The 16,804-nt window shown below is 37.8% G+C and overlaps 1 protein-coding gene across 11 annotated transcripts in view; it reads right to left on the reverse strand.

The window, feature by feature from the left end:
* epha4a (eph receptor A4a) overlaps positions 1–16,804 on the reverse strand; it is a 90,014-nt gene that overhangs the window by 42,914 nt on the left and 30,296 nt on the right.

Raw genomic sequence — 16,804 nt, forward strand, 5'->3', positions numbered from 1 at the left:
AGAATTGTAAAAAAATAAATAAATAAAAAATTGTCGTCCCATTCACTAAGTTTGCCAAACTATGACGACTTCACTGCTGAGAAACCTGGAAATGTGAAAAAGGGTCCATTGGAGGTTTGCACATTGCGATATTTTTGATTAAAAGGTATAGTATGCAGCCCTAACTTGAACCATTAGTAGGTAGACACTTTTCTTGCATTAATTAGTTTGTGTATATATAAAATCCATTTTGCACATGTTATTTGACTCAGACCCCAAAACACACCCAAATACCTATTTCTGATGTGTTATAGTAAAGATATTGCCACACACCAGTCGCTCTACACGGTTGACCACTACTTTACACGTCCATGAAATTCCTTGAGTTAGATCTTTTTGAACCTTTCAAATACTGCTTATCTGATCCCAAGGCTGAATGAGCATAGAAAGAAGTACAGCGGGGAAAAAAAAAAAAAAAAAACAGAACAGAACAGCAAAAAAGAGAAACGATTATCATCTCTGCCCTCTAGCACGAACGCACCAATTCCCCCATTGATCGGTTCCCGCCCTCTTCCTTATTAATTACATCTGCATTGACTGATATACCTTGATCCACTCACTGCATGCAAACATTCCTCACCGCCGCAGTGTGTGTGTGCATGTGTGATGATGCTGTGATTGATGTGGCTCTAACCCTTGAAAAGCTCATTCGTCAGCGAGAGGCCAAAGCTTACCGACTTTAATTTCCATATTTGCGCCTAGGCTTTATTTATCGCTCTTCTGTCTGTCTCTGTCTCTGTTTCCCCTTCTCCTGTCCTCTCTGATCACCTCAGAATCTGTCGAAAGTCTACAGAAACTTTTCTGAAAGCAGTCCCAAGGTCTTGGCAAAGTAAGGTACGTAGGTACAGCTAGAGGCGAACTCAAACACAAAGGACGTGCGTTAACCTTTATGTACAAGATCTCCGTTCTGAAGTAATTATTACTTGGCCATCTGCTATAGAAAAGTGTGTGCGTGTGTTTTTTTTTATAAGGAGCTGCTTTGAAGGAAAGGCAGAAGGGGGAGCAAAGCGGCATGGACAACAACTCCAGGGTAGGTCTTTCTGTATCATATCAAGATCCCAGCCGGAGTTTTGGATCTGATAGACAGGAACTCCACCTACACACACATTTCAGGAAGTTCTTTATGAAGACTTGGCCTAGGCACGTCTTTATGAAGACTTGGCCAAGGCAGGTGACAAGAAGACAGTCTTTTCTGCTGTCGGTCTGCTCTGGGGGCCGGGACACTGAAGCAGCAGCAGGGATGTGGAGGTGATGGCTCTCTGAAATGCAGCTCATTGTCTTGTCTACTGTCCTCTGAGGGGACTGGGCAGCTGAGAGACTGTAGGGGGCCAAACGTCTCACATTCCTAACAATTCCGGCATAGCAAACAAGAAGGGGCTGCTGCCAATGTATGTGTATTCGAAGGGAAAGTTCAGCTGATGAATGCAAATTCAGTCTCATGTTGCTAAAATCGTGTGAATTAGGTATTGACAAAAACAAAGAGTTATCTTGTAAAATATGGTATAAATGTCTATATCATTTGGTTCTCTCCTTACTAAGCTAGTTTATTTTTCATTGATCATTGACTTTTTAAGATTATTTTTGACTAATAGAAATGGTCGGAGGGGTTTGCGGTTTGGAAGAACTTCTGAGTTTGTAATTGTACTGAGGGCTGCACAAATTTATCCTCAAAAATGTGGACTAAGAGCGATGCATGTGTTGGATGATTGTTTTCTTTTTTGGCCGCGATCAATTGCTGATCCTTTGCATAATGTTTTTAATGAAAAGGCACATAATTACTTTCAATGTGCCAAAATATTTGTTAAACAAATTTTATTTAAAAAAGGGCAAATATACATATTAAAACTGTAAAACAGAGTAAAGTTCATGGTCTAATCAGTAATAAAGGTAATTAGTTATCTAATTCATTATTTAATGCATACAATAGATTAGACTTTTTATAAAGTGAGTTTAATTGATCTGAAACTTTTAATAAAATTTTTTTCTTGTAAATAATAAAAGTTGTTTTAGATTGATGAAAACAAAACTGAATTCCTGTGTGAACAGGGCCAATTTTTATTATTATTATTATTATTTTATTTTATTTTTTTTACATTGAAACAGTTGGATACTGTGTCATCTGTCTGCATGACTGGCAAATGTGTTTCGGGAAAAAACTGCCGAATCTCAACGAATATTTGTTTAATTTAGAAAACAATGTTGTCTGTTTTGATAATGTTAGTAATACATAGACAAATGCAAAGCAAAATTCTCCTGAGCTCATTAAGCCACTGATTAACCCACTTTATGATGGCTTTTAATGTGGTTAATGAGGTTTGTTGTTTTACTTTGGGAAGTTTAGACTGAATAGGACCAAGGGCTACCTGATCAACATTACATTCCGGGAAAAAAAGGCTTGCAATCTACACCAGTCACGTTATGCTTGCGACGTAGTACAATCCCTAAACTCCACCAATTAAAATAACGGCTTGATCATTAGAAAACTTATTCTGTAAAATCGCAACAATATTTATTTATTGATCGTGGGCCACAAATATTGTTATTGTGATAATAATACGATTAATTGTGCAGCCCTAATTGTAATTTTAATTTTTAATCTTTGTTTTGCTTTTGTCGTGTCTGACTGGGACCCCCTGAAAAATGGGGGATTATCCTTTGAAAACACTAAAATTGAAATATGGTAAACAAGAATTTAAGCCATTTAATTGGTATAATGAAATTTGAACATTCAAAAGGACATTGGTATTTAGGAATGATAGTGGGATGATTGATTTTTTTTTCATTAAGCGGAACTATGAAACAACTTCAAAAGGCTTGCAATACAACCAGCGGAATAAACTACTTTATGCAAATTGTTTTCTTTAACACTTTAAAGTATTTTGTAACTTGGCATACATTTTAAATTCTTTGGAACTGACATTTATGGCCATGCAATGCTATTTTTGCAACATTTATACAGGATTATACCATTACTAATTAATATTTTGAGTGTATTTTAATTTAAACTTTTAGATTTTTCACTGTGTTTATTTATTTTATTCTATTTATGTTTATGCTCAATCAATACAAAATCAATACAATTTAAAATATATTATTACAGTTTGAACGGTGCTAAAAATTTGTAAAAAAATAAACTGTAAACTAAAAATACTACTGTTGTGGTAGCTTTTTGCATTAAATCTATATCAGATGGTACTACTATGGTACATTATAATATACATTTTATAAATATAAACTTGAGACGCATAATATTGGAAAAAAAACTGACATTGCAATATTTTCATTCACTGCGATTTATATTGTGATTTAAATACAATTTCACTAGATGACTTGAATAGCTCGTAAAGAGTTCATGATTTTAGATCAATTGGGATGATTGTGTAGGGGAGGGTATCTGCACAATATAATTAAAAATATGACAAGCATAGTTAAAAACAACAGACAAAAGATGCAAACAAACATTGATAAATGATTTTCTGGAGAGTCAAACTGAAAAAATAAAGAATCACTGTATAATAGTTATAATAACATTATATTATTTTAATTGAGTACAAATCAATGCTGAAGCGATATATTGTGCAGCCCTATTATAAACTGATATAAATTACAATTTGGTTTCTCCACAGTGCTGCAACTATGGTAAAATCCCCAACACTATGGTAGCAACAACATACACAATGCCTTCATAGGCAACAACAATACCTGACAAAAGTCTCATCATCTATCCAAGTTTTAGGAACAACAAATGATAACAAAAATAATGTACAGTATAGAATATAAAGTCATGGTGCGGTGGAAAAATAATCAATATTGTGTATGACTCCCATGAGCTTGGAGGACTGCATCCATACATATCTGCAATGACTCAAATAACTTATTAATAAAGTCATCTGGAATGGCTAAGAAAGCATTCTTGCAAGACTTCCTGAACGTAACCCCAAACCTTGATTTGTCCTTCACCAAACTTGACTGATTTCTATGAGAATCTTGGGTCCATGTGGGTTCCAATAGGTCTTCTGCAGTATTTGTGATAATTGGGATGCAGTTCAACAGATGATTCATCAGAAAAATCCACCTTCTGCCATTTTTCAATTTGATCAACTAGAAGTCAAGTTATTATTTGTTGCTCTTACAACTGGGATCAACGACAAGACTTTTGTCAGGTAGTGTCCTGTATCCACGGTACTTTCTTTCTTTTTTGTTCTCTTTTCATCACTTTTTCACACTTTTTTTTCTCTCTGTTTGTGTCTTTTTCCTCTCCTCACTCGTGGTCATAATTGCGTCGCTGCAGAGGGTGCAGAATGATTGTCCCCTCATTGCAAAGCCAACATTTTTCCCCTCACTGTGAATGCTCCGGCCTGCAATTGCTTTTCTGGCACTCCATAAAGCACCCCCTCAGCCCTGTCTCTCTCTTTCAACACATCTCACAGGCAGGATTACTCTTACAATCATTAGCAAATAGCACTCGCTTCAAGCAGGGTTGGCAGTGGGCTCGCTCTGGACCGCTATATTAAATTCTGCAGAAGGGTCGGGGTGGTGCGTTCGGCGCGAACCCTGACTAAGTGGTGCTCTCTTGAAGAGCCGATGCTGTCGAGAACAGGTCATGTCCCGTCCACTTGTTTTGTTCAGCCGCCAGACTGTAGAGACTGTAAAGGGCTACTCTGGACTGGGTCACAGCCATTGGCGATGGGACGTGCTATAACAGCTCATGATGAGGAAAGAGATTTTATAAAATTAACCCTTTAAGAATTTTATATTTGAAAGTTAATAGGTTTCAATCTACCAGCTATGGTGCTCATATGGGAAATACAAGTTTGAGTTCTGCTCCTGATACTCCTTTGCTGACTCTTGCTCTGAACTTTTTTTATTTTATATTTCAAATTACGTTGACACTTCATTGTGATGGTCCATTTGAGTATTAGTAGACTGTCTGCTTAATATCTGTTGATACCACTCCTTCAACAGACATTTAACTGACTATAAGAAACTTTGCAAACTACATGTTAACTTACACTAACCCTAACCCCAACCTAACAGTCTACTTATAATCTAAAGAGAAGTACTTGACATGTAGATGCAATGTAACTTAAATTCAACAAACGGACCATCAAAATAAAGTGTGACCCAAATTACTCTTTAGTCTGTGCAATTACCTGGTGGGCAATGTGGGAAATGTAACTCCGCTTTGGGCATCCCCAGTTCGAGTCCCAACTAACGGACCATTCCTGATCCCACCCCCCCTATACAACTTTGCTTCCTATCTAGTAACTTCCTACTTTAGCTTCTGTCTACTATCTCGATGCAATAAAGTTATAATGACTATATATAAAACCCTTGCCAACAAAACCAGTTATAAGTCATAAGATTTAGCTAAGATACAATTATTTGAAAGATACAATTATTTGAAAATCTGAAGCGTTAAAAAATGAAAATACTGACAAAATCCCCTTTAAAAGTCATCTAAAAAAAGTTAGTATGGGGGTTTAGTGGTTAGCACTGTTGCCTCACAGCAAAAATGTCACTTGTTCAAGTCCCGGCTGGGCCAGTTTCTTCCACAGTCCAAAGAGATGCAGTATAGGTGAATTGAATAAACTAAATTGGCAGTAGTGTATGAGTGAGTGTAAATGTGAAAAGTGTATGGGTGTTTCTCAACACTGCATTGTGACTGGAAGGGCCTCCGCTGCGTAAAATATATGCTGGAATAGGTGGTGGTTTATTCCGCTGTGGCGACCTCTAAAATTATAACTAAAGGCTGAGTGTCGAGTTTCTTAGCGGGTGTTTTGTATTTATCTGAACGCTACAAGTAGCTAAAACTCGCTCATTCGGAGGCGGGAACCAGCAGATGTGCAAAACAAATGTCTTCATCTGGAGCTCCTTCACGGAACTCGACACTTGTAAACAATCGCTCGATCAAGCTTGTGGCACTCAGTACTGCCCATGCTCATCATCGCTACCAAGTCGACCAATCACAGAGTTACATTTTTTGAGAGATGCAAGTCAGCATCGCTGTTAGCCTGCGACGGACCATATGCGTGAGCTTGATGCAGAAGTATAAATCAGCCTTGAGCCAAAGGAAAATGAATGAATGAATAATCACAGATACCATCTTGGCATATTATGGAAGGTAAATGTACAAAATGCCTTCATGGAAAATGTTCTTTACATTCTAATGATATTTGGCATAATGGAAAAATTCTGTAATTAGGCTATTGCCACAAATATACCCATGCAACATAAGACTGGTTTGATGATCCAGGCTTACACCAGATACTTTTATCCAAACTAGGAAAATACCAAGCGATGGGTTTTTGGGTGTTCCAGATGGTATTGGGAAGATCATTCTACCAGCTTGGAACAGTGAAAGTAAATGTTCTGGAAAATTATTTTATTTACTAAAACCTAAAGATGGGAGCTTAAAGTCACCAACAATGCATATCGCTCCTTCTCGTGTTTATTGATTGTAAGTTATAGCATTTTTTTTTTTACCTACTTTGAGGGCCACAGTGAACATGGACAAATGAAGGAAAGGTCTGTATGGTGCTGGTTGATGCCAGGGAGGGTCGTGGCCTCAGGGTAGAGATATTGCAAGAGAGAGCTAGATAGAGAATGAGAGGGAAAAAGAGAGACAGAAAAAAGCCCTTATTGATTCTAGGAGCTTTTGACATGCTAATGTTCACGCTGTCGGCTTGGGTCCCCCACCTCCTCTTAGCCAACGGCCTTCAAAGGAAGCCTGCCACATAAAAAAACAGGGAGAATGCACTGTGCTGCCGCTGAATGGACACTCTCGCTTGCCGAGCAATCTGTGCCTTAAAAAAAACACCATGAACGGCTCGTGACATGGAGAACATTGCGCTGGAGAAACAGGCACACTCTTTAAATCTCAAATGGATCGGATAAAATCTAACAGTTTGATTACATGCATCAAATCAGAGCCAAGGAAAGCAGTAACAACTTACAGAGAAAATAAGCAACATAAAGACTCAAACATTTTCCTTTCTCGAATGAGCCAAAATTGGACACAGTGCAAGAATTCCTTAGACATACTGAATGCACATGCAAAGGGTTATGGGTTGTGGGTTGCAGCCACAAGCTCGTGCCTCAAAGCAGAGGTGTGTGCGGATGAGGTGGTGAGCGAGCAGAAAGAGTTTCTGGCTTCTCAGATTAATGTCCAGCAAAGGATATGAAAGGGTAAATGTGTCAACACCAAGGCACCGATAAGTGAATAACACTTCGCAACAGTTTTTTTTTTTTTTTTTTTTTTTTTTTTCAAATGACTGCTTTGCTTTGGGTCAGCTTTGGTGTGTTCGTTTTTAAGGTTGAGGAGTGCAAATATAAATGAAAAAATCCATGTGTGGTTAGATTGTAAAAGTATGCATGTAAGCGCACATAAATGCACTGGGAGTCTGTTAAGAGAAACATACTTGGCTTATTTAAGTAAGCCACATGTGTTAGAGGGGCACACAACAGTGTAATCCTGTTAAGGGTCGTTCACATGCCAAGAGGAATGTGTGTGTGTGTGTGTGTGTGTGTGTGTGCGCTAATTATAATATGCTTGCATTTGGTTTCGTACTCACTGATTGTTTAAAACATTGTGGTTAAAAAACTTTGTGAAGAAATCTTCTACATTGGATGTTGTGTTATTATAGACTGTTCTAAAGAGTCCCTTTATCTGCATAAAAAAGGGATTTCTTACGCTTAGTCTTTGTCCCAGCGAACACTTGGCAAAATACAGCTTTCTTTCTAATATCACCTGCTCTGAACATGCCAGAACAGTAGTCATCCTTACTGTGTGTTGCTAGGGAAGGTATTTGAAATTTTATCTTACCAAGTTACAAGTTACACATGATTTACAAAAGGTTAAATTACAGTCAAGCCTTCAATAAAACAAGAGGAAAAAGTAGTTCACTTCTAACGAAAAGCAGCTAACAACATTGACACTATCGGATACAAATATCCTTAAATATCTAGTCTTATAAAAAACAAATCCTGTATTTATTATATGATTTTTAGGGATGCACCATATATGCTGGCCATATCGTTATCGGCTGATAAATGCTATTTTTGTTATCATTATAATGTTATCATTATCAGTTCGATATCCAAATTAGGCTGATAGATTATGTAATTGTACAGAACTGCCTGCCTCACGCGTGTGTGGGAACTTGTTCAGACTTGTTCGGTGCTCTATAACGGAGCTTTCCTAACAATGTTTATTCTTTCAAAGTTTGTCATTGCTTTGTGTGGTATTGCTTGTGCATCGATAACTCAGTAAGTAACCATTTTCCTCCTCATTGCAGATTTGTTTGATAGAGTGACCTTGAGTATTTTGGTTTAAATCACCTCAGGAAAATTATTACATGTGTAAACATAATAGCAGCGAAACACACATGCTAAACAACTTGTTGGGTTGTTTGTAATCTAATGTGATAACTCATAGCGGTTTATCATAAACCTTTCATCTATATTGTTTTTCTGCAGTTGAGACCAAGAAGGAACTTAGAAACATTCACAAGTAACAACTGCATGTGTTTAAAAGAATCTATGCCAAATGGAAGGAATTTATGTCACACTGTATTTAGCTTTTCGCTTGTACGGTGGGGTCAAAACCCCTCTTAAAAAGGTTTTTTCAGACTTTACATATTTGTTTATATGTACGTTACTTTTCAAAAACATTTAAGCTGTTTTCAGTTCTCAGTTCTTTCATTTTTAATTTTCTTAAAATATATTTGTTTAACTTGTTTGTTAATTAAATCTCATTTTGTCATTTAACCTATTATTTCTGTGTAACAGTCAAGTTGTATGCTAACTTGCTATGTTAAGAAAAGGAAATCATTTATTTTTGGTTTGCTGATTTATGTGAAATCGTAGGCTATTCAGTTCATAAGATCTTTTAAGTTTTTAAAATAAAATACATTTTTACTGTATAAAATATAACAAATTAAAATATTGATATTTATCAAAATATATTGGTTATCAGCCTCCCAATCTCAAGAGTTATTGATAATTGATATCGTCCAAAAATCCATATCATTGCATCTCTAATGATTTACAGTTGAAGTCAGAACTATTAGCCCCCTTTGATTATTATTATTTTTTTACATATTACCCAAATTATGTTTAACAGAGCAAGGAAACGTTTTACAATAGATATGATAATTTTTTCTAATGATTTTTTTCTGGAGAAAGTCTTTTTTCTTTCATTTCGGCTAGAATAAAAGCAGTTTTAAATAATAAAAAAACATTTTATGTCAAAATTATTAGCCCCTAAGCTATAAGCCTTTAAATTTCACTTTAAGCTGAATAGAAGTGTCTTGAAAAATATCGATTAGAGTATTATTTACTGTCAATTCTGACTTCAACTGTATGTAAAATTATGTAAATGACATTTATCTTTTTTTATTTAGATTTTTTATAGGTTTGACAATTGCTTTAGATGTGGTCAGTAAAGATAAGACTTTTTGTCAGACTAAACTGTAACTTTATAGCAACCTAAGATAAAATATGGCTAAGCAACAGTAGTAGCTTAGCAACATTTGCTACCTTTTACTCCTCAGCATTAAGGACACTGATTTATTCTGTGATTTCTCAGCTATTTTTGAGTGACAAAAACTGCCAAGCAACAACATATAGCAACATTTCAGTGCTTCTATATAAGGCACTCATTTGAAATTCCTTTGTGAGATTTACATCGACAGAAGTGCTCCGGCAAAGGTTCTTCATCTTCCCCTCCCACCTTTCCATGTCTTTCTCTCAGCGCTAACAAAGACATAAAGTCAAAACTAATTGCGTTCAGTGACAAACCGATTGGCTTTTTCCACAGCAGCTGGTCTGAGAGAGACCAATCCACTCTAACGAAAACCCCAGGAATGAAATAAACCCTCAAGTCTAATAGCGAGCATTAGATCCAGCCATGCTTCAACCCCTCCAAATAATTACCAGTATTAATGCGCATTGTGAAGTCGCCGCTGTGACCCCTTCGGGCTAATCACTAGTGTTGCCTTGCATTGTGGAAACAGGTCTGCCGACCCCCGAAATAATCCCATTACTAAGTCTGTCCTTATTCCAGCTTCTGTTCTTGTAGACACACTCAGCTAATTGACATCTGCTAACTGACGTCCTATCTAGAAATGCCGCGAGAGAGTTCTGTGAAGAGCACTTCAGTCAGGAATCCCTGAGTATGTTGCAGGGTATGCATGTTTGCGCAACGCCGAGTTCAAAAAGTGCTTTTGTGCACTTCTATGAATAACAATTCTTTCATTCCCATTCCCATATTTACCTACGTGAAATAACAGAGTCACTTTAGTTCCTGTCATTCATACAGCAGAGAAAAGGTTTGTCATTTAGATCAAATTGCTGGCACTAAGATTAATTCGTGACATCAATCATCATGAATTGAAGCATTCATATTAGGCCTTCATAAACACTTCATTAGTAAAAAAGAACAACTGCATTCATGAGCTCCATCTGGTGCGTTTGTACAGAGAAAATTTTGGCAGCGTCCTAATCAAACCCGAGGACAAAGCAGCGCAGCAGCCATGCTGACTGTAAAGTTAACCGTGCCCCACTCACATAAAACAGGTCAGCAGCTTCAGCGACTCATTCAGTATAGAAGATGATGGCTCGGGCCTTCCTTCCTTCAACACAGGCCCACGTCGACCTATGACCTCCTCTGGAGGGAAGCCAACTTAAGGGTTCCATCTATGGAGTGGGAAAAGAAAGGAACCAAAGGAACTGACAGGGAGGATCGCATAAAGTAGCTGGGTTGGGCGCATACGTCCACCGTTGATGGACATCTTGTCAAATGAACACGAACCCTTTGGCATGAAGCATGTGTGGAGAGCAGCGACTAAATGGATGCTGGGTTAATCAGCGAGAATGGGAGGACAGACCCTCGAGCAGTGAGTCAATAAGGCTCAACTACACCAATAGATATTTACCCTGGCATGTGGATGCTGAGACAGCGCTGTCCACACCACTGTACCGGTGATGCTAAAGGAGATCTGTGCTCAACTCAGCTCTTCTGATCTAACGCATCCAGACTTTCGGTAATGAATGTGTGCCAGACGGCGTAATTAAAATATAATTAAACACCAGAGAGATGAGACTAGCTCTATCGGAATTTCTCAAAAGGGAACGCAGACTAGTTCGCATTAGTAAAAAATTGCTTAGCGTGTAATTTCGACAGACTTTCTTGGGAAATTCATCAAGGATATTAGATGGTTTCTACTTAATATGGGTATTTGAGGCATTTTGCCTTACTGCGATAGTGGTAAACCTTTTGAACACAGTAAAACATATTTAAAATCATCATTTGAACATATAGATTGTTTTCAATCACGTGGTTCTGGTGATGTGCGAAATACAGATGGAGGGCAGGGAGTTAAAAAAAAACTAAATTAGAGATATAGAGGAAAATCTTTATTTTTGCGATTTATACCATATTTCAAGAGATATAAACAGAAAATAACCACATATGTTGGGCATGATCCTTATATCATGAAGAGGGCCGAGTTTTTTACTGAGCTAAAAATATTTGCCTGTTATCAAGGCAGTTGATACTGTATAAGCTATTACGTTACATGAAAAAAATAGTATAGTAAATATTATAGCACACTATAGATAATTGAATAAACTGTGGTAGTAATTATATTATTGCTGTGGTACAACACAACTGTAGAAAAAAAAAATATTCAATAGGCTTCAGTTTTCTATGCTTTAATTATAAAGTACATCATCACAATGCACCACAGTTTACACTATGGTTAAAGTATTTATTACAGTATCAGTATACAATGCTTCAGCATTCATTAACAAAGAGTTGTACACATTATACACTACTATGTGGCTCAAAAACATGTTTTTTTTTATAAATTACTGTTGTCCACATGTGAATATCTTGCAGACATCACAAAATAACAGATGAAAGCATGCAAAAGCATGAACGCATAGTCTACATTATTATTTGTCAATTTTTGTAAGGGCGAAAAAAGTGTTCCACAATATTAACCGTCTAGTTTTGTCGCAAGGGTTGCATTTCTTTTTTGTTCAGTCGATAAACTTACATTCAACAAACATTCTCTGCTGCTGTGCATCTTGATGTTCACGTTATGATTGTTCATTCCACCAAAATGCCTGTGAAGACTTGGATTATTGGAAGACAAGACGGATAATTTATTACAGCGGTTACATGGTAGTTACATTATTTATATTCTCATTAATTTTGTGGTTGTGTTTGTATCTGAATTTTATTTAACACATTAACATGTTTATATACATATCTAGGCCTGTATATAATCTTTATTGGTGCTGTCAAGCTAATTATCACATTCAAAAAAGTTTGTACACATGGATGTATTAAATAAATATTACATGCCATGTTTCTTGAACTTTCCCCACTTTATGAGCAAAAAAGTCCATAAAAGCTGTTCAACATTTCTTATTTTGGCCAATGTAAACAATTATAAACAACATAAAACAGAAACATTTTGATGTTCTGATAGCGATTCATATGTAGAAGTATCACTTTCTGCCCTCGATCTGAATTTCGCATGTCATCAATGACGCCATGTGAAAAAAAACTACAGTATAGTAAAGCATACTTCAGTGCATCTTTTGAATACAAAGTAAACGCTTTGGATTTTGGTAAGCAATGTACATCTGGTCCCTTTAATTTACAAGGTAAAGAACATCATGGTATCACCACTGTACATGACTAAACATAATAATACTGTAATTTATAAGTACCTACAAAACAAGGGAATCTGGCCTTTATAAGTTGTAACCAAAGGAGTATCATGCTGCACTTTCATATAACTCCGTATTCCTTCACCTTCTGTATATTTGTCACCTCACCCCATTTGTATTCTCACTCCTAAGCTAGCCTTAGGATATGTGCAACAGTTCACAAGCACAAAGTATCCTGTTACACAAATGACTGTGAAGGTAGAAAGGTGCAGAGATTGCGTTAGGGGTTAGTTTCTTTGAAAGCGGGGGCATCAAGCAAAGTTGCTAAAACTGAATTCTATCACTTCACTGTCTGAAACTCTCATTAGCATGGATGCTAACAATTCGGTCAGAGAGGGACAGTCACCTCAATCCTGCAGCCTTCCCACCAGTTCTGTCCTTCAGGCCGTTTTCCGCCCCCGGTGCATCCATCACAACATGACAACCGAAGAGCTGTGAGCTGTCAGGGGAGCTTCCGTATGGAAGCACCGGATGATGATAGACAGGAAGAGGTCAAGGAGAACAACACACACATGAGCAAGCAATTGCACACATACAGACAGAGAGAGAGAGAGAGATGCAGACAGACCAGAGCGTCTGAACTCTGCATACGAAGTGCAAACGTCAGACTCGGCCAATTCAAAAGATGTGGGTTTAATCATGCGAATCGTATTATCCAAATGATTTCAAACATATACAGCACATCGCCATGATCACAGAGCGAAGAGGATGGACCCAACCTTCGCCCGCTCCCGCTGAAAGGACGAGCCGCCCATTGTCTTTGAGAGACAAGTTTGCTGGCTTTGCATTTCACGGACAAAATATGCAAATGACGTATTTGTTTGATATCAAAGGGCACCTCTCTCCATCTCTCTCTCTGTCTCTCTTCCCCGGGACAGCTGACAGTCCATTCAGGGGCCGATGGAGGGGCTCAGAGTAGAGAACTGAGGAGGATCGTGACAGGAATCAACATATGTGCTTGCCATCAAAAGCAAAAAGGAAGTGTTGAATATTCATAGGTGGGAGCATTTTGGCAGACGCCGACTATTGTCTAACAAAGAAAAGAGCAAAAACGACTCACAGCTGAGGATGATGAGTCTCATACACCTGCTCATAATTATGACAGCAATGAGATACACGAGCAAGCTTTTCCTAATTAGGCAAGCACACACACACAGCAGTACACAGGTGCAAAGTTTACACAAGGAAAAAAAAAGCTGTACCTCAACAATAACACTGGATCAATACCTATCCTCAAGTACACCAATTTGCTTAATGTGTGATTAAAGCTAAAATGTACTTTTGCACAGTGAAGTCAATACAAACGCTGTTCTCCAGAGAGTCTATCTCAGCTTACATACATAAATAATGCCTTGTCAAGCAACGTTTTTCCTTCCAGTTACACAAGCCGCTGTCTGTTCTGATTCAAAGAGCAGTGTTTCATATTATCACACCTTCCCATCATGCTCTAGTTTTTCAAACCCTTTATCCTTTCTAATTACTTAAATATGCATGAGCTGTTTTACATTAGCGCCCATTACAAAAATAATGTGGCGGCACCACAGCTGAGTGATGCATCAGATGGTGCTTTGATTAGCCTATGGTTCTTGTATTACAAGGTATATCCAAAAATACCACAGCATCACTAAAAAAATAAAAATAATTCTGATATTTTCTTTTTGTTGAATGCCCTAAGATAGTTCTATGTTTATGGACCATTCCTATGATGGTGACACTATGGTACATTGTAGTTATTAGATTGTAATACTAAATGGCCTAACAAAACTACATGTGCAAACTAAGTTTTATTATAAAATCACAAAAAGAAGAATGGTATTTTATATAATATTTTATAACTATGTTTTCTGAATGTACTAGTATCACCATACTTTATGTTTGGTCATATCCTATGCTAACACCATGGTTTCATTTTATACATTAATCATACGGATTAAAAAGTAATGTATTGTGGCACTTACAAGAATACCACTTGGTACATCGCTAAAATGTTTGTAACCTTGCTTGTTTGGAAATGACTTGATGGTACTTTCAAGATTCTATAATGAATGTAAATTGCAGTTCTGCAATAATATCATAGTTTTATTCAAGAGAGCTGAAAACTCACTCTTGTTTGTTGGAGTTTTACTAAAGTATGTGTCGTCTACAGTGTAGTGAAACACTAAAAGTGGGCTGTCATTCTCCATTGCAGCCTAGCACCTCAGCGGGCTTTTACACGTCTCCAGCTCGCTGGACGCCCACTAGCAAGCGGAGATTTCCTCTCTGTCCTCACCTCCTACTCAACACAGCAGATGAGCAGTGAGAAAACAACAAACTCTTATAAAGAAGAAAAGATACCAAATCCTCTGGCCAAGTCTCCTCTCCATTCACCAATGAAACGGCGGCTGTTTTGTGGCCTTCTCTCGCTCCTCTGTTCTTGGACCTGTCCGTCTAGGCTGCAGCTGTCAAAATTTTGACGTCTTAATCAATCTCGGCCATGACCCCCGTCTCTCGGGGAGGAGATGCGGATAAAGCCAGGGGTCACCCCTGACCCTGTCTAGTGTTCCACCACTCGCGCCCCCATCCCTGATCACGACGTCCCAACAATTGGGGAATGGCTTCCATTGAGGCCTTCTGGGGTATTGGGGCTTGTATACCTTATCCTCAATAGGCTTTTTTCACAAGATCCTAGGGACGCCCCATTGAGAAAGTTCTTGCCCTCTCCTACACCCTCACATTGAAGGTGAACCTCTGCATCCCTCCCTTGGCCTGAGCTGCACGCACAGACTTATTAAAAAGACAGTGACTCGCATCTGCATGCTGGGAGAGAAAGCCACCTTTTGAACCCGCTTCAATGAGGAAACAACTGCCTGTTGCCAGGCTGAAGACAGCATGTGATGGCTTAATCAGCCACTGATGATAGGTTCATGCTTAAATAAAGCAGATATAAAAAGATGGCATAAGAATATATAGCCTGAAGTAGTTTTAACTTACATACTTTCCCTGCCAACAGCTTTACTGGCTCCGCCACAAAAGAATGTTACATTTTAATGTATCCTACATTTATTTTTTTTACCAAATGCAACATTTTTGTAAAAAAAAGGAACTAAATTACTATTATAGTTTCCTTTTTATATGAAAAAATATGCAACAGACAAGAAATTATACAGCTCTACAGTAATTCACCTTGAGAAACTCATTATACTTTTGAAGACAATGATGATAAAACAGCCAAAAAATATTTCAATTCTTTGCGATGGTTTGGACCTCATATATGTTAGCCAACAACTCTTTTGATTTTGCTCGCAAAACAAAAAATAAGTGCAATACAAATGCGCAATAAAGGTTTGTGAGCTATATGAATGCAATACAGCTCAATGAAAAACTGGTGTTGCAGCACTATAAGTTTATTCCATGGATCTGAAAGTCTGAACCAGCAGTCTTGTGCAGAAACCTGCCCAAAAATTAAACTAATTATCCTTTAATTGCCAGCTTTTTAGACTAGAAACTTTTTTTCAATTTTAATTGATGTGTGAGTTGGGAAATTAAATCTGAAAACTTCTGCTGATGCAAAACAACAGACATTTTAAAAACGCCCTTTTCCAAACAACACAGTATAATGAAATCATCATCGTGAGCCCTGAAGTAAAAACTTTCCACCAAATGTCTTTGTGGAAACGGCGTTCTGCTCTTAGTAAATTACAACCTATTTCCTTCATCTCAATATTTCTACATGGTAAAAAACAGCAGAGAGAAAAAGACAGAAAGCAAGAAGCAAGCCACTAGCAATGTGGTCTACTAATAAAAGTATCCAAGAAAAACTTTCAGAACCCTGAGAATGGCCTTTCTCAGTGTACCCCTTCAACCACCCACACAAGCTCATCCACTAAAAGAGATCGTCCGCGGTGAATGCTGACCGCCCCCCTTGAGCTCACAGGAGCCCTAAATTACAGCCCGTATTTGTCATGCAATTAGCCCGCTGAGATAGCGCTCATAAATAAAGGCCGTTAGACTGGCCAGTCGGCCGTTTATCACCCCGCTCAAG

Source organism: Danio rerio, chromosome 2 (assembly GCF_052040795.2).
Source record: "Danio rerio strain M-AB ecotype USA chromosome 2, GRCz13ab, whole genome shotgun sequence".
In the NCBI taxonomy this organism is placed as follows: Eukaryota; Metazoa; Chordata; class Actinopteri; order Cypriniformes; family Danionidae; genus Danio; species Danio rerio.